Source organism: Lycium barbarum, chromosome 5, assembly GCF_019175385.1.
Source record: "Lycium barbarum isolate Lr01 chromosome 5, ASM1917538v2, whole genome shotgun sequence".
NCBI classification, from domain to species: Eukaryota; Viridiplantae; Streptophyta; class Magnoliopsida; order Solanales; family Solanaceae; genus Lycium; species Lycium barbarum.
In genome coordinates this window covers 82,287,665-82,303,164 of record NC_083341.1, presented here as the reverse complement: position 1 = coordinate 82,303,164, position 15,500 = coordinate 82,287,665, and the positions used below count along the sequence as shown (strand labels likewise).

At 42.1% G+C, this 15,500-nt stretch overlaps 1 non-coding gene across 1 annotated transcript; it reads right to left on the bottom strand.

The window, feature by feature from the left end:
* Nucleotides 1–9,287: 9,287 nt before the first annotated feature.
* Nucleotides 9,288–9,394, bottom strand: LOC132643029 (small nucleolar RNA R71). The gene has a single exon (XR_009583486.1). It is a non-coding gene; the product is annotated as a small nucleolar RNA R71 (small nucleolar RNA).
* Between the last annotated feature and the right edge of the window lie 6,106 nt (nt 9,395–15,500).

Genomic DNA, 15,500 nt, shown 5'->3' with positions numbered 1-15,500 from the left:
GCATAAAATGTCACATTACTTCATTTAATACATTCACACCTAACTCGGATTTACGGAGTGTTACAGGTTGTTATAATATATTATACTCGCATTGATTTATTTTACTAGATGGCGTATGCCCGTGCTGCGCATGGGACCAACACTTTGGATTATAGTGTATCTATGTAACACCTCGTACTTTTAACGTAAGCTTTAACCATGATCCTAGACTTGGAAAATCAGATAAAGAATGTGGGAATTGAAATTTTCCTGTTCAGTTGTGAGATAGTGGTTTACGCCCATGAACAGTGGACGTATTTCAATTTACGGGCCGTAAACCAAGTAGTAAACTGGTACCAAGGATTTCTGAGCATTCTGGAATTTAGCAGTTGAATGTCATATGGTTAAATACGGACCGTATTTCACTATACGGCCCGTATTTCAAATCGTAAACTGAAACCAAGAATTTCTGAACATTCTGGAATTTGACATTTTTATGTCACATGGTTAAATACGGACTGTATTTCAGTTTACGCCCGTATTTCAAAACGTATTTGGAATTTAGGAAACTTCCTTGATGAAAGTTGTAGAGATTTGAAATACCTTTCCAACGGTATATTATGGGCGTCAAACGGACATCTGTGCAAAGAGTTATGGCCATTTTACTGAAGAGACGCAATGCAGTCCATATTGCAAAATACGACCCGTATTGCAGTTTACGACCCGTAAACTGAAAATACGGCCAGCACAGTGCTGGACGTAAACTACACTTTCCCAGGACAGTATATATTCGTCCATACCAGTTCAAATCATTATTTTTCATTCCTTCAAGCCCTAGAACGACTTCCTACCCTCTCCCATCATTAAGAACACCAAGGTAAGCCTACTCTAATTATTCCAACTCAATTCTAACACCTACCCTTGTAATCTAAACAAGAAATTATCATTCTAAAACTAGGGTTTTCAAGAAAACCCATCTCAAGGTTCAAGAATTCAAGATTTTGGAAATCTTCTTCAAAGCTCAAGTCTTTAATTCAAGTTTTGGAGCAATTAAGGTATGTAGAACTTCCATCCACATGTGGGAATCTCTACGTTCTTCCCCATGCTCCGTTTCTTGATATCCATGAAGTTCAAACCCTAGGGCATTAAACCCAACATATTGGTAGCCCGTATTTATGTATTTATGTACATGAATTTTGTATCTATATTCGTTATTGTATTCCTAATCTTCCATTACGGTTATTAGGAACCCTAGCTTAATCCATGAATCATGAATTCTTCCTCATGTATTCTTATTATGTTTATATGAAACTTTATGATTTTATGTAGCAAGTTACAAGCATGTTTTCAAGTCAATTATATATATATAATTATGAACTATTGTTATTACTCATGAATCAAGAACATGTTTGCAAGACTATGACAAGTTATCTCATGAAACCATATTACAAGATATTTCATGAAACTATGTTTACAAGTTATTTCGTGAAATCATGATTACAAGTTATTTACAAGTTATTTCACGAAAATCATGGGCTTCTTAGCCAACTATATTATGTTCATGTTTTTGGGAATTGCTTAGTTAACCGAGAAGGATCAGATAGTCTGAAACTACGTAGCCACCGTAGGATAAGGGTTGTCAGCAAGGAGGCAACACCTTCATTATGCAGTTTGGATCCTTACATGCTTATTATTACTTAAATCGCATATCCCTGGCAAGGTTGTGAGTGTTCTGCTGGTAGGACGCAAGTACCAGACCATGTTGTCAATTATACTATAGCATTCCCCACGTTACAAGTAGTTTTACATACAAGTATTTCTATTGATTACTGTTTTAAGACTTCACTCACGTTTCATGTTCATGTTCAAGTTACATTCAGTTTCAGTTCATGTCCTATACCTATGTTGTGCCTTGTTCTTCATTTCAGCAGGTTTTACATACTAGTACTATTCACGATGTACTAACGTCCCTTTTTCTCGGGGCCTGCACTTCACGGTGCAGATACCGATTTTCAGGAGCATACATCTGCGCAGTAGGATCACTTCAGATATCAGCTTATTGGTGAGCCCCACTTCTCTCGGGGTTCAACATAGAGTCTGCATTAGTATTCAGTTTATGGTAGTCCAGGGCCATGTCCTGGTAGTTAGTATTCAGACATGTTTTAGAGGTTTCATAGACATATGTTAGTTCACAGAGTCAGTTATGCTTTTATGTTTGCAAACTATTGTGTTTCCATGATATTTCATGCTATGAGATAATTTCAAGACTTTATTCCGCAAATTACATTTTCATGATTTATTTAAATTGCATCATATAGATTATATTGTTTTGATGCCCATGTTGACAAGCAAGTCATGAGGTTCTCTCGGACACATGCAAGCAAGGCCCGAGTGCCGTGTTACGCCCAGGCCATGGTTCGGGGCGTGACAAATCTTGGTATCAGAGCCTAGGTTCAAGTGTCTTTAGGGAGTCTATGAAACCGTGTCCAGTGGGGTCACTTTTATACGTGTGAGGGCCCCACACATATAAACAGTTGACCACCAAGACATTTAGGATTGTCTCAATTCTTTCATATTCTAGATCGTGCAGTTAGAGCAGTACTTTTAGGATATCTTTCTAATTCGTGCGTGTACGTATTTTCAGAAAATGCCTGCGAAAAGGAAATATACCAAAAAGGCTACTGCCACCAGCCAAGGGTCTACTGCGGAAGCAACTCGGGAAGAGACTGTTCCAACTCAGGCAGCAGCCCCAACCGCTCCTACAGTAACACCTCCTATTGATTCGGATGGGGATGTTAGGAATGCTATTAATATGCTCACACAACTGGTAGCAGCTCAGGCCCAACGTCAAGAATCTGGGTCAAACTCAAGAGGTAATGAAGAGTCTTCTACGACTAAGGACTTTCTCAGGATGAATCCACAGTCTTTACGGGGACAAAGAAAGATGAGGACCCTCAGGACTACATTGTTGCTCTCCAAAAGATTTTCAGGATTATGACAGTTACAGAAACCGAAGCAGCTACTTTTGGAGCTCATCAGCTACAGGGCATTGCTAACACTTGGTATGAATCTTGGGAATTATCCCGAGGTGAGGATGCACCTGATGCTACATGGGATGAATTCACAAGTACCTTCCTGGACCACTTCATGCCAATAGAAGTCAGAGAAGCTAAGGCTGAACAATTCCTGAAGCTTAAACAGAATGGTAGGTCAGTTCAGGACTACTATTTAGAATTTATTAGTCTGGCTAAGCATGCTTCATATATGGCACCGGATATGAGGGCAAGAGTGAGAAGGTTTGTTGGAGGTCTTGATCCCTATTTGTACGATGGGGCCAATATTGCCGCACAGAATGGGGGAATGACTATCTCCAAGATGGTTGCTTTCGTACAGGGTAATGAGACAAGGCTGAAGGAGGAGGAAGCCTTGCAGAAAGAGAAAGACAAGGAGTTCAACAAGAGGGCCAAGTCTACCGGACAGTTCAGCGGTAATGAAAACAGAAAGTTCTTTACGAACAGGTCAGTCGGACCTACTCCGTCCACGGCAAGTGCTCCAGTTTCCAAGTTCAGGAAAGATAATGGTCAACAAAATTTCATGTGGTCAGGCTCCCAGTCTCAAGCCAGTGTGACTCAGAGTAACTTCACCAATCCGATTTGTGCTAAGTGTGGGAAGAGGCATCCTGGGGAGTGCCGCTCTGGATCAAATATTTGCTATGGGTGTGGCCAGCCGGGCCATGTTCAGCGAAATTGCCCTTCTGTCAGACAGGGCACAGGAGGTAATCGGACTCAGTCAGTAAATTCATCAGTTCCTCATAATAACCAGACTCAGGCAGGACGTGTACCAGCTAGATCCGGCAACACAAGCGGTGGCCCAAACCGTTTGTATGCTTTGACCGGGCGCCAGGATATCGATAACCGTACTGATGTTGTCACAGGTATACTCACAGTTTTCAGTTTGGATGTTTATGCTCTCAAAGACCCTGGATCCACCCTATCCTATGTCACCACTTATGTTGCTAGGAAATTTGGTATTGAACCTGAAAAGCTAAAAGAACCTTTTGAAGTGTCAACTCCAGTTGGTGAGTCAGTCGTAGCCCGACGTATCTATAAGGGCTGTCCAATCAGAGTCTATCACCATGTTGTTCCAGCTGACCTATGTGAGTTAGAAATGGTAGATTTTGATGTAATCATGGGCATGGACTAGTTATATTCATGTTATGCGTCAGTTGATTGTAGAACCAAAACTGTGAATTTCAAGTTTCCTAATGAGCCAGTCTTAGAGTGGAAGGGTGATTCAGTGAGTCCTAAGCGTAGGTTTATTTCTTACCTCAAGGCAAGAAAGATGGTGTCTAAGGGTTATATCTATCATCTGGTTCGGGTTAAAGATTCATCTTCCCAGACCCCAACTCTTCAGTCAGTCTCTGTTGTTAATGAGTTCCCAGAAGTCTTTCCCGAGGATCTTCCCGGAATCCCTCCTGATAGGGAAATTGATTTCGCAATTGACCTACTCCCAGGTACGAAACCTATATCTATTCCACCTTATAGGATGGCTCCAGCTGAATTACGAGAGCTTAAGGTTCAACTCAAAGATCTTTTAGACAAGGGTTTTATCCGACCCAGTGTCTCTCCATGGGGTGCCCCAGTCCTTTTCGTTCGCAAGAAGGATGGTTCTTTGCGCATGTGCATTGACTATCGCCAGCTCAATAAAGTCACGGTCAAGAACAAATACCCTCTTCCACGAATAGATGACTTATTTGATCAGCTTCAGGGTGCCCAATATTACTCCAAAATAGATCTCCGATCAAGTTACCATCAGCTTAAGGTTAGGGGACAAGATATTCCTAAAACAGCCTTTAGAACCAGATATGGTCATTTCGAATTCTGTGTCATGTCCTTCGGTTTGACCAATGCCCCAATAAAATTTATGGACCTCATGAACAGAGTCTTCAAGCCATACCTCGACCTCTTTTTCATTGTCTTCATAGATGATATCCTCATTTACTCCCGTAGTGAGGTCGAGCACGCAGAACACCTTCGTATAGTTCTTCAGATTCTTAAGGACCGCAAGTTGTATGCACAATTCTCTAAGTGTGAATTTTGGCTCAAATCAGTAGCCTTCTTAAGTCATGTGATTTCTGGTGAGGGTGTTCAGGTTGACTCTCAGAAGATTGAGGACGTTAAGAATTGGCCCAGACCCGCATCAGTTTCAGATATCCGCAGTTTTTTGGGTCTAGCAGGCTATTACCGACGTTTCGTAGAGGGGTTTTCATCTATTTCAGCACCATTGACCAAGCTGATGAAGAAGGAAATTAAGTTTCAATGGTCAGATGCTTGTGAGCGAAGCTTTGAATAGCTGAAGAAGAGATTGACTTTTGCTCCAGTTTTAACTTTACCAAAGGGAACTGAAGGGTTCGTGGTTTATTGTGATGCTTCGGGAGTTGTTCTCGGATGTGTCTTAATGCAGCATGGTAAGGTTGTAGCCTATGCATCTCGTCAGCTCAAGGTTCACGAAAAGAATTATCCGACTCATGACCTAGAGTTGGCAGCTGTAGTTTTTGCACTTAAGATATGGCGTCATTATTTGTATGGAGTGCATGTTGATATTTTCACAGATCATAAAAGCCTGCAGTATATCTTCAAGCAAAGAGAGCTGAATCTTAGGCAGAGGAGATGGCTCGAATTGCTTAAGGATTATGATGTGGATATTCTCTATCATCCGGGAAAAGCGAATGTTGTAGCCGATGCTCTTAGTCAGCGCTCCATGGGAGCTTAGCCCACGTTGATGCACATAAGAGAATTATGACCAAGGAAGTTCACCGTTTGGCTAGTCTTGGAGTTCGACTTTTAGACTCCGAGGATGGCGGCGTAGTTGTTCAGAATAGAGCCCTTTCCTCCTTAGTGGTTGAAGCCAAAGAGAAACAGTTTAGTGATCCCTACTTGTTGCAGCTGAGAGAGGGAATTCACAAGCATAAGACGAAGGCTTTTGAACAAGGGGGAGGTGATCGTACCTTGAGGTAACGAGGCAGATTATGTGTTCCAGATGTAGATGGGCTCAGAGAGCGAATCATGTCAGAAGCTCATAACTCCAGGTATTCCATTCACCCAGGTTCCACTAAGATGTACCATGATCTTAAGGAGATTTACTGGTGGAACGATATGAAGAAGAATGTGGCGGATTTTGTAGCTAAGTGTCCGAATTGTCAGCAAGTGAAAGCCGAACACCAGAGACCTGGTGGCTTGGCTCAGAATATTGATATTCCTGTCTGGAAATGGGAAATGATCAATATGGACTTTGTATCAGGTCTACCTCGTTCAGCTAGGAGACATGACTGTATTTGGGTGATCGTTGACAGGCTTACTAAGTCGGCGCACTTTTTGCCAGTCAAGACCACAGATTCAGCAGATGATTATGCCAAGCTGTATGTTAATGAGATTTGCAGATTGCATGGGACACCAGTGTCCATTATTTCAGATCGTGGTGCTCAGTTTACAGCGAACTTCTGGAAATCTTTTCAGAAAGGATTGGGTACCAAGGTGAACCTTAGCACAGCTTTTCATTCGCAGACCGATGGCCAGGCAGAGCGTACTATTCAGACTCTGGAGGACATGTTGAGAGCATGCGTCTTGGATTTCAAAGGTAATTGGGATGATCACTTGCCTCTTATCGAGTTTTCCTATAATAACAGTTATCATGCTAGCATTGGGATGGCACTGTTTGAAGCTCTGTATGGGCGAAGGTGTAGATCACCAATTGGTTGGTTCGAAGTTGGTGAAGCAGAGTTGTTAGGACCAGATTTGGTTTATCAGGCTATGGAGAAAGTCAAGGTAATACAGGAGCATTTGAAAACGGCTCAGAGTCGCCAGAAGTCTTATACAGATGTGAGGCGAAGAGACTTAGAATTTTCAGTTGATAATTGGGTGTTCCTTAAAGTCTCACCCATGAAGGATGTTATGAGATTTGGCAAGAAAGGGAAGCTCAGTCCCAGATATATTGGACCTTACAGAATTCTACGAAAGGTCGGTCTAGTAGCTTATGAACTTGAGTTGCCACAAGATTTCGTTGCCGTACATCCCGTGTTTCATGTGTCCATGTTGAGGAAGTGTGTAGGAGACCCGTCGTTGGTTGTTCCTGCTGATACTATAACAGTTAAGGGTGGGTTGACTTATGAGGAGATCCCCGTAGCCATTCTTGACCGTCAGGTTCGCAAGTTGAGGACTAAGGAAGTAGCTGATGTGCCGTGAATTTTAGCACATTTTATGCCTTTGTAACTAGACATGTTGCTTGATTTTAAGTGTTTTTACATTGTTTCTTATGTTATTTTTGTGTTTTATAGGGTTGATTAACTAAGGATCGGAAATGAGAAGTAATGCTGAAAAAACGGACAAATTGGAGCTAAGCGACGCTCCGTAACTCATGTTACGGACCGTAACAGGGTCCGTAACTCATGTTACGGTCCGTACCTTTGAACCGTAACAGGGCCTGAATTTCCAGAAAGTTTTCATTGAAACCATCAGTGTTACGGTGGAGTGTTACGGTCTGTAACTCATGTTACGGTCCGTAACATGTCACCGTAACATGAGCTAAATTTCCAGAGAGTTTCAAAAAAACCTTCAGTGTTACGGTTTAGTGTTACAGTCCGTAAACCTTCACCGTAACATCATCCGAAATTCCAGAGAGTTGCCAAGTAATTGTCACCACTTACGCTTCAGAAGGACGGACCGTAACACAGGGTACGGTCCGTCGCATGGTGGCCGTAACGTCAAAGTGGTCAAATGACGAAATGAAGGACGGACCGTAACCTGAGTTACGGTCCGTAACAATGCGGCGTAAGGGCATTTTTGTCCAGAAACTTGGCACGATTTTTGGCTCTATAAATACATAATGTAGGGTTTTAATTCATTATTCAGATTTTATTTTAGAGGCATAAACCCTAGGTTTTTAATCTTGAAGTGGTTGGAGCATTTAAGGCAACAACTTCACTCTCATTCCATCTTGTATTAGTATTGTAAGTGTATTATGTTAATCTTTAAGCTTTTTCTATCAAGAAACATTATGAGTAGCTAATTTCAATTCTAAGGTTGTGAATCCCATGATGGGTATTATTTGAATGGGTTTCTATTATCGATATATGCATAATGGTTGTTGTTATTTATTCTATCTTTGAGTTGTAACGTTGGGTAATGATTGCAAGCATTAGCCGAAGCCATTATATTGACTTTTCTTGGGAAAGAGAGTCAATATTGGTAAGATTGAATAACAATGACTCGAGGCGTTAACCCTCGTTTAATAGACTAACTTAGGAATAAGAATAAGTCTAAATTGGCATCATTGGTCGCTCTTCGATTGTAACTCTTTTATATTCGGAAGAATCATAAAGAGGAAATACTGCTTAACTGTTGGGAAACATTAAGAAGTCTTTAAGAGACCAAGTGCATATTCATAGAACAACCATTAGAAGTATATCACTTTGAAACCTGAAGCATAATATCTAATCAAATTGGGGAACACAACCTTAGTCTCTCTCTCTCACATTAATTACATTTTAAGTCAAAGTATTAAATTACATTATTCAACAATCAATTCAAACTATCCGGAATAGGATTAAAGCATTTAAAGACCGGTATCGCATACGATTAGTACTCTTTTCTCTCCATATTCCCTGTGGGATTCGACCCCAACCTTGTTGGGTTACTATATTTGACAACGTCCGCTTTACGCCATTAATAGGTGTAATTTGAGCGTATCAAATTTTGGCGCCGTTGCCGGGGAATACGGTTCAGAAATTACCAATTGTTGTGTACTATTCTTTAAAACTTTTTCTATTCCATCACACCTCGTTTGCTATTTTAGTGAACCAGGTGAACATGGCTGGAAGACCCCATCGCAATCAAGGGAACCAAGGGGGGATCCAAGTGAACCATACTGCACCAGAAGAAGAGGAGGATGAGAATGTATTTGCAGAATTCATCGACGAAGCTGATTATGCTTCTGCTGTAGTTCCCCCGAGAATAGGAAATGCTAATTTCAAAATTGATAGTTCTATCTATCAGCTATTGAAACTTGAAGGCTATTTTCGAAATTCTTCGGAGGACTGTCCACTTCGACACCTAAAGAATTTCGTGCATGTATGTTCCCAACAATCTCAAGGTGTTGTTCCTGCTGATGCACTGCGACTGCGGGTTTTCAAATATTCCGTAGCTGGCCAAGCTAGGGAATGGTATGAAAAGCTCCTGAGCAATACTATTCATACCTGGAATGAGCTGGCCAATATCTTTTTAAAAAAATGGTTCCCACCCAGCAAAAAGGCTGAGCTTCGGGATAAGATTTTTGGGTTTAAACAACTTCCAGGGGAACAACTATATGCTGCATGGGAGAGGTTCAAATATTATCTAGCTCAATCTCCGACTCATGGATTTCCAGATGCAATTCTCACAGAGAAGTTCTACAAGGGGCTAGATACAATGAATCAAATAGCTGTCAACACTGCAGCTGGGGGATGCTTCATGGACAAATCCTTTGTCAACATCACCCGGTTGCTCGACAAGCTTACTACCCATAATCAAGCCTGGCATTCGAGTGATAGCGAATTCCTATCATATGGTAGTCCCTCTGTGGCCGCGGTGGCCAAAGAAAATCATGAGCGAGATCATGCGTTCGCTCAATTGCAAACCACCGTGGATTTATTATCCAAAAGGCTTATGGAGAAAGAGGCCAAATGTGTAAATGTTGTCGATGAGATGCCACCTCATGCTCCCGGAATGTATCAAGTTTCTGACGAAACTTATCTTGAGGGGCAGCCACAATATAAGGATGCGAATTATGTCAATAACTCGCAAGGGGGTTATCAACGGCAAAACTACCAAGGTCCCGGTAATCACCCATGGCAAAGGCCTCAACAAAATTACCAAGGAAATAATTATGGAAGAACTGATCAGGGTAATCCCAATCAAGGGAATTACAATAACTATAATTATGGCAACAAGAGCTCTAACCCCTACATTCCACCTAGGGGGCAAGCATCCAATTCCCAGCCATGGAGAGATAATTCAGCTACTAACTCTGATGGCAACACGTCTAATGATTCTGCAGAACTGAAGAGTATGATGCAGAAAATGCTGATGAATCAAGACAGAATAGAGAGCACAATCCAGGGAATGTCCCAGGTCCAACTATCGCATTCAACTTCCATTCAGAAGCTTGAAGCGCAATTCAGAGACCTTTCCCGAGAAGTGCATACTCCTCAACGGGGACAATTACCGAGTGATACAGTTCCTAATCCAAAAGTTAGTGGAGTGAACTCTGTGGAGAATGTACTTGCCATTAGCACCAGAAGTGGAAAAATACTTCAGGGTGACAATAAAAAGCCAATTGATCAGGAACCAATTGTTGAAAAAGAAGCGCAGCCTAATGTATTGGATGATATTGTCGAGGAAGAAGCAGGGGAGGAAGTCCCCATTGTAGTTGAAGAAGAGCTGAATCTTAATAAACCAAAGGAACCGGTGGAAAACCAGGAAAAGGGGAAGGAAAAACTTTCCGGTGCTCTTCGCCCTTTGAGCCAATTGTTCAAATCTTCACCACATTTTCCTCAAAGGCTGGTGAGAAAAACAGAAGATGAGAAGTGCTTGCGATTTTATGATCAACTCAAGCAGTTAACGATGAATTTTCCGTTCATGGATGCTGTCCAAGAAATACCTGGCTTTGCTAAGTATTTGAAGGACCTTTTAACAAAGAAGAAAAAACCATTGAAACATGACACTGTGGGCATCACTCACCGCGTTAGTGCCATTCTTTCCAAGACCACAGTGCAAAAGAGGGATGATCCTGGAGCATTCACAATTCCATGCACCATAGGGCAGCAAAATTTTGCTAGGGCTTTATGTGATAACGGGGCTAGCATAAATCTTATACCCCTGGAAATTTTTATGAGATCAGGGTTAGCGATGCCGAGGCCAACTACCATGAGATTGCAGATGGCTGACAGATCGATAAAAAGGCCAGTGGGGGTAGTCGATGATGTACTGGTTCAAATCGGGAAATTTCTTCTGCCGGCAGATTTCGTGATTCTTGATTGTGCTATTGATCAAGAAATTCCTATTATTCTGGGAAGACCTTTCCTTGCCATAAGGAGAGCTCTTATGGATTCCGAGAAGCACGAAATAAAGTTCCGGGTGAACGATGAGGAGGTGACTTTCCACGCAAGCAGAGGTATGAAATTACCTAGTCCTTATCAAAGTATTTCAGTCATCAATTCTGTTGATGAGGTGGATGATGCTGTGGAATTCAAAATGGAGGAAGAATGTTTCAGTGAAGCACTATCGGCCATCTTGGTAAATTTTGATGTTGAACAAATGGAGGGATATACTGAGACAATAAATGCACTCATCGGTCTGGGGTCTTACTCTTATGAGCCCAAGAAACTATCTCTTGATCTAGAGAAACGAACAACTCCTCCAGCAAAACCCTCAATTATTGAGCCACCGAAGTTGGATCTCAAGCAACTTCCAGCTCATCTTAAATATGTGTTTCTTGAAACGAATGCCACCCTCCCAGTTATTGTGTCATCACTTCTGAATGAGGGCCAAATCCAAAGACTCATCGAAGTATTGAGAAAGCATTTAAGAGCTTTGGGATGGACTATTGCAGACATCTGGGGGATTCCCGCTGGAATTTGTGAGCACCGAATACAGTTGGAGGAGGAAAGTTCGCCGAGTGTTGAGCATCAGCAAAGATTAAATCCACCGATGCAAGAGGTGGTGAAGAAGGAGATTATTAAGTGGTTAGATGCTGGGGTGGTTTACCCGATTGCCAACAGTCCATGGGTAAGCCCATTTCAGTGTGTGCCAAAGAAAGGGGGCATCACTGTTGTCCCTAACTCTAAAAATGAGTTGATTCCGACAAGGACTGTCACCGGTTGGAGAGTGTGTATGGACTATCGGAAGCTGAATACCGCATCTTGCAAGGACCACTTCCCTATGCCTTTTATTGATCAAATGCTTGATCGGCTAGCCGGAAGATCTTATTACTGTTTCTTGGATGGGTACTCAGGATACAACCAGATCAACATTGCGTTGGAAGACCAAGAAAAGACTACTTTCACTTGTCCCTATGGGACATTCGCTTTCAGCCGGATGCCATTTGGTCTTTGCAATGCACCAGCTACCTTCCAACGATGCATGATGTCCATATTCTCTGATATGGTTGAAAACTCTTGAAGTTTTCATGGATGATTTCTCTGTGGTGGGAGATTCATTCGATGAATGTTTGGGTCATCTTGATCGGGTGCTACAACGGTGTGAGGAAACCAACCTCGTGCTCAACTGGGAGAAGTGTCATTTTATGGTCAAGGAGGGCATTGTCCTTGGCCATAAGATTTCAGAAAAAGGGATTGAGGTTGATCAAGCTAAAATCGATGTGATTTCACAACTCCCTCCGCCCGTTTCAGTAAAAGGAGTTCGGAGTTTCTTGGGGCACGCCGGATTCTATAGAAGGTTTATCAAAGACTTCTCAAAAATTTCAAATCCCATGTGCAAACTCTTAGAAAAAGAATCCAAATTCAATTTTGATGAGAAGTGCATCAAGGCGTTTGACGAGTTGAAGCTGAAATTAACCTCCGCACCGATTGTGGTGTCCCCAGATTGGTCACTTCCCTTTGAATTAATGTGTGACGCCAGTGGTCTTGCAATTGGTGTTGTGCTTGGTCAGCGGCTAAACAAAATCCTACACCCAATTTATTATGCCAGCAAAACATTGAATGGAGCCCAGCTGAACTATACAGTAACGGAGCAAGAATTACTTGCTATTGTTTATGCTTTTGAAAAGTTCCGGGCTTATTTTTTGGGTGCCAAGGTAGTGGTTCACACTGACCATGCTGCATTGCGCTATTTGATGGCGAAGAAGGATGCTAAGCCTCGGTTGATAAGATGGGTGTTGTTGCTACAGGAATTTGACTTTGAAGTCAAAGACCGGAAAGGGTCAGAAAATCAAGTAGCTGACCATCTTTCCAGACTGGAAGCACCAGGGAGACCGAGTGATGTGCTAGATATTGATGACACTTTCCCGGATGAAAGAGTTTTGGTCATTTCCAATGATGTGGCACCATGGTATGCCGATATTGCCAATTATTTGGTAACTGGCATCGTTCCTGAAGAGTTGAAGACATATCAAAAGAAGAAGTTCTTGAGAGACTGCCGACAGTATTGTTGGGATGAGCCTTACTTATTCAGAACGTGTGCTGACAATATGATCCGGAGATGTGTGGCGGAATCTGAGGTGATGGACATTTTGAAAGCGTGCCATGATTCTCCAGTTGGTGGACATCACAGTGGAAATCGAACAGCAGCCAAGGTGCTAGAGTGTGGCTACTACTGGCCAGCCATTTATCGTGATGCAAATATGTTGGCACGCTCTTGTGATAAATGCCAACGCCAGGGCACAATAGGTCGGAGGCATAAAACTCCGATGAACTTTGTTCTTGAGGTGGAGCTATTTGATGTATGGGGAATTGATTTTATGGGGCCCTTCGTGAGCTCCTACGACCTGAAATACATTCTTGTCGCAGTGGATTATGTCTCCAAATGGGTGGAGGCGGTGGCCTTGCCTAACAATGATGGTAGGTGAGTCAATGCGTTTCTCAAAAAGAACATCTTTACTAGATTTGGCACTCCTAGAGCTATTATTAGCGATGGTGGATCTCATTTCTGCAATAAACCATTTGCTGATCTTCTTGAAAAATATGGCGTGCATCACAGGGTTGCCACTCCATATCATCCTCAGACGAGTGGTCAGGTTGAGGTCTCAAACAGAGAAATAAAAAGCATCTTGGCAAAGACGGTCAATGTGAATCGCACTGACTGGTCTAAAAAGTTGGATGATGCTTTATGGGCATATCGCATGGCATTCAAAATGCCTATAGGGACTTCACCGTATAAGTTGGTATTTGGGAAGGCATGTCATTTGCCTATTGAGCTTGAGCACAAAGCCCTTTGGGCATTGAAAAAGCTGAATATGGATTGGCATGAAGCAACCAAGCTGCGGTTGTTTCAAATCAACGAGATGGATGAATTTAGGAACAATGCCTATGAAAGTGCAACACTGTACAAGGAAAAGATGAAATACTATCATGACTCGAAGATCCTAAAAAGGGATTTTCAGCCAAAAGACTTGGTCTTGTTGTACAATTCACGCCTGAAGTTCTTTCCAGGCAAGTTAAAGTCCCGTTGGTCTGGCCCTTTTGAAATTGTGAGTGTATCCCCAAATGGAAGCGTCATTGAGGTGAAATCCGAGGATGGCACTCGGACGTTTAAGGTGAATGCACAAAGAGTGAAGCATTACCATTGGTGTATTGATGATGGTAAGGTCGTGGATAGGTATCGTTTGAAATATGGCTCCTGAACTCGAAAATGAGGTACCACGTCGAGCTGTGACGTTAAACCAAGCGCTGTGTGGGAGGCAACCCACATTTACCGCTTTGTAAGTAGTTTAAAGTTTGTATTTTCCTTGTATTCTTTTGTGTTGTTGATGTGCTAATGTGGTGGGATTTTGAGAACTGAAGGGACCAAATAACTGCTGAATGATCCAAGGCGAGACGCTCCATGTTACGGCCCGTAACTCATGTTACAGTCCGTATCATGAAGCGTAACAGGCAAAAAGAAAAAAATAAAAAAATCACTGAAGGATGTGGAAGAGTGTTACGGTACAAGTTACGGTCCGTCGTACGTGTTACGGACCGTAACACTGGGTCGTAACTTTGATACAAAATCTGGGCTTCACTGGAAATTTTCAACATGTTACGCCAGGTGATACGGACCGTAACACGAGTTACGGTCCGTCGATTGGACTGCCAGGTCATTAATGAATAAGTGAAACGGGGTCGTTTGATGGACCGTAACACAAGATACGGTCCGTATCTCAGGATACGGTCCGTAACAGGTAACGTAATTGTCGGAAATGTTTAAATACATTACCGACGGTTCCCATTTCAAATTAAAAGGATTCTTAAAACGTTTTTCAACTCCCTCTCCCTCATAAATCCTCTCTTCTCTTCTTCACATCCTCCTCTCTTCATCTTTCCATTCTCCCCCATATTTCTCTAAAAATCTCTTTACTATCTTCTTATCACAATCCCTGTTGTAAGTTTGAGTTTCATCCTTACAATCGCCAACGATCAGGTATTACATGTCTTTGCTCTTTTCTTTTAGCTATCAATGCGAGTTTTATGATGCTCATGAGTAATTTCGTATAATATGCGTTGAAATTCGTGTTTTGGGCTGTGTTGGTTGAGTTTGAATTTCAATTGATAAGTTATGGGGGATTTGACAATGGTTGGGGGTTGGGATTGGTATTGGTGCTGTTTAAAAGATTCTTGGGCACGATCAATTGCTTCCCACTGAATTGGAGGGCAAATCCGGTTAAAGGTTTCATTTGTGAAATTACTAAATCGGTTTGCCCACCAACTGTTCGATAAAAGTCCCCAATAAAAACTTTAATAAAACCGGGTGAAGTCTGAGTAACCCGAGGCATGT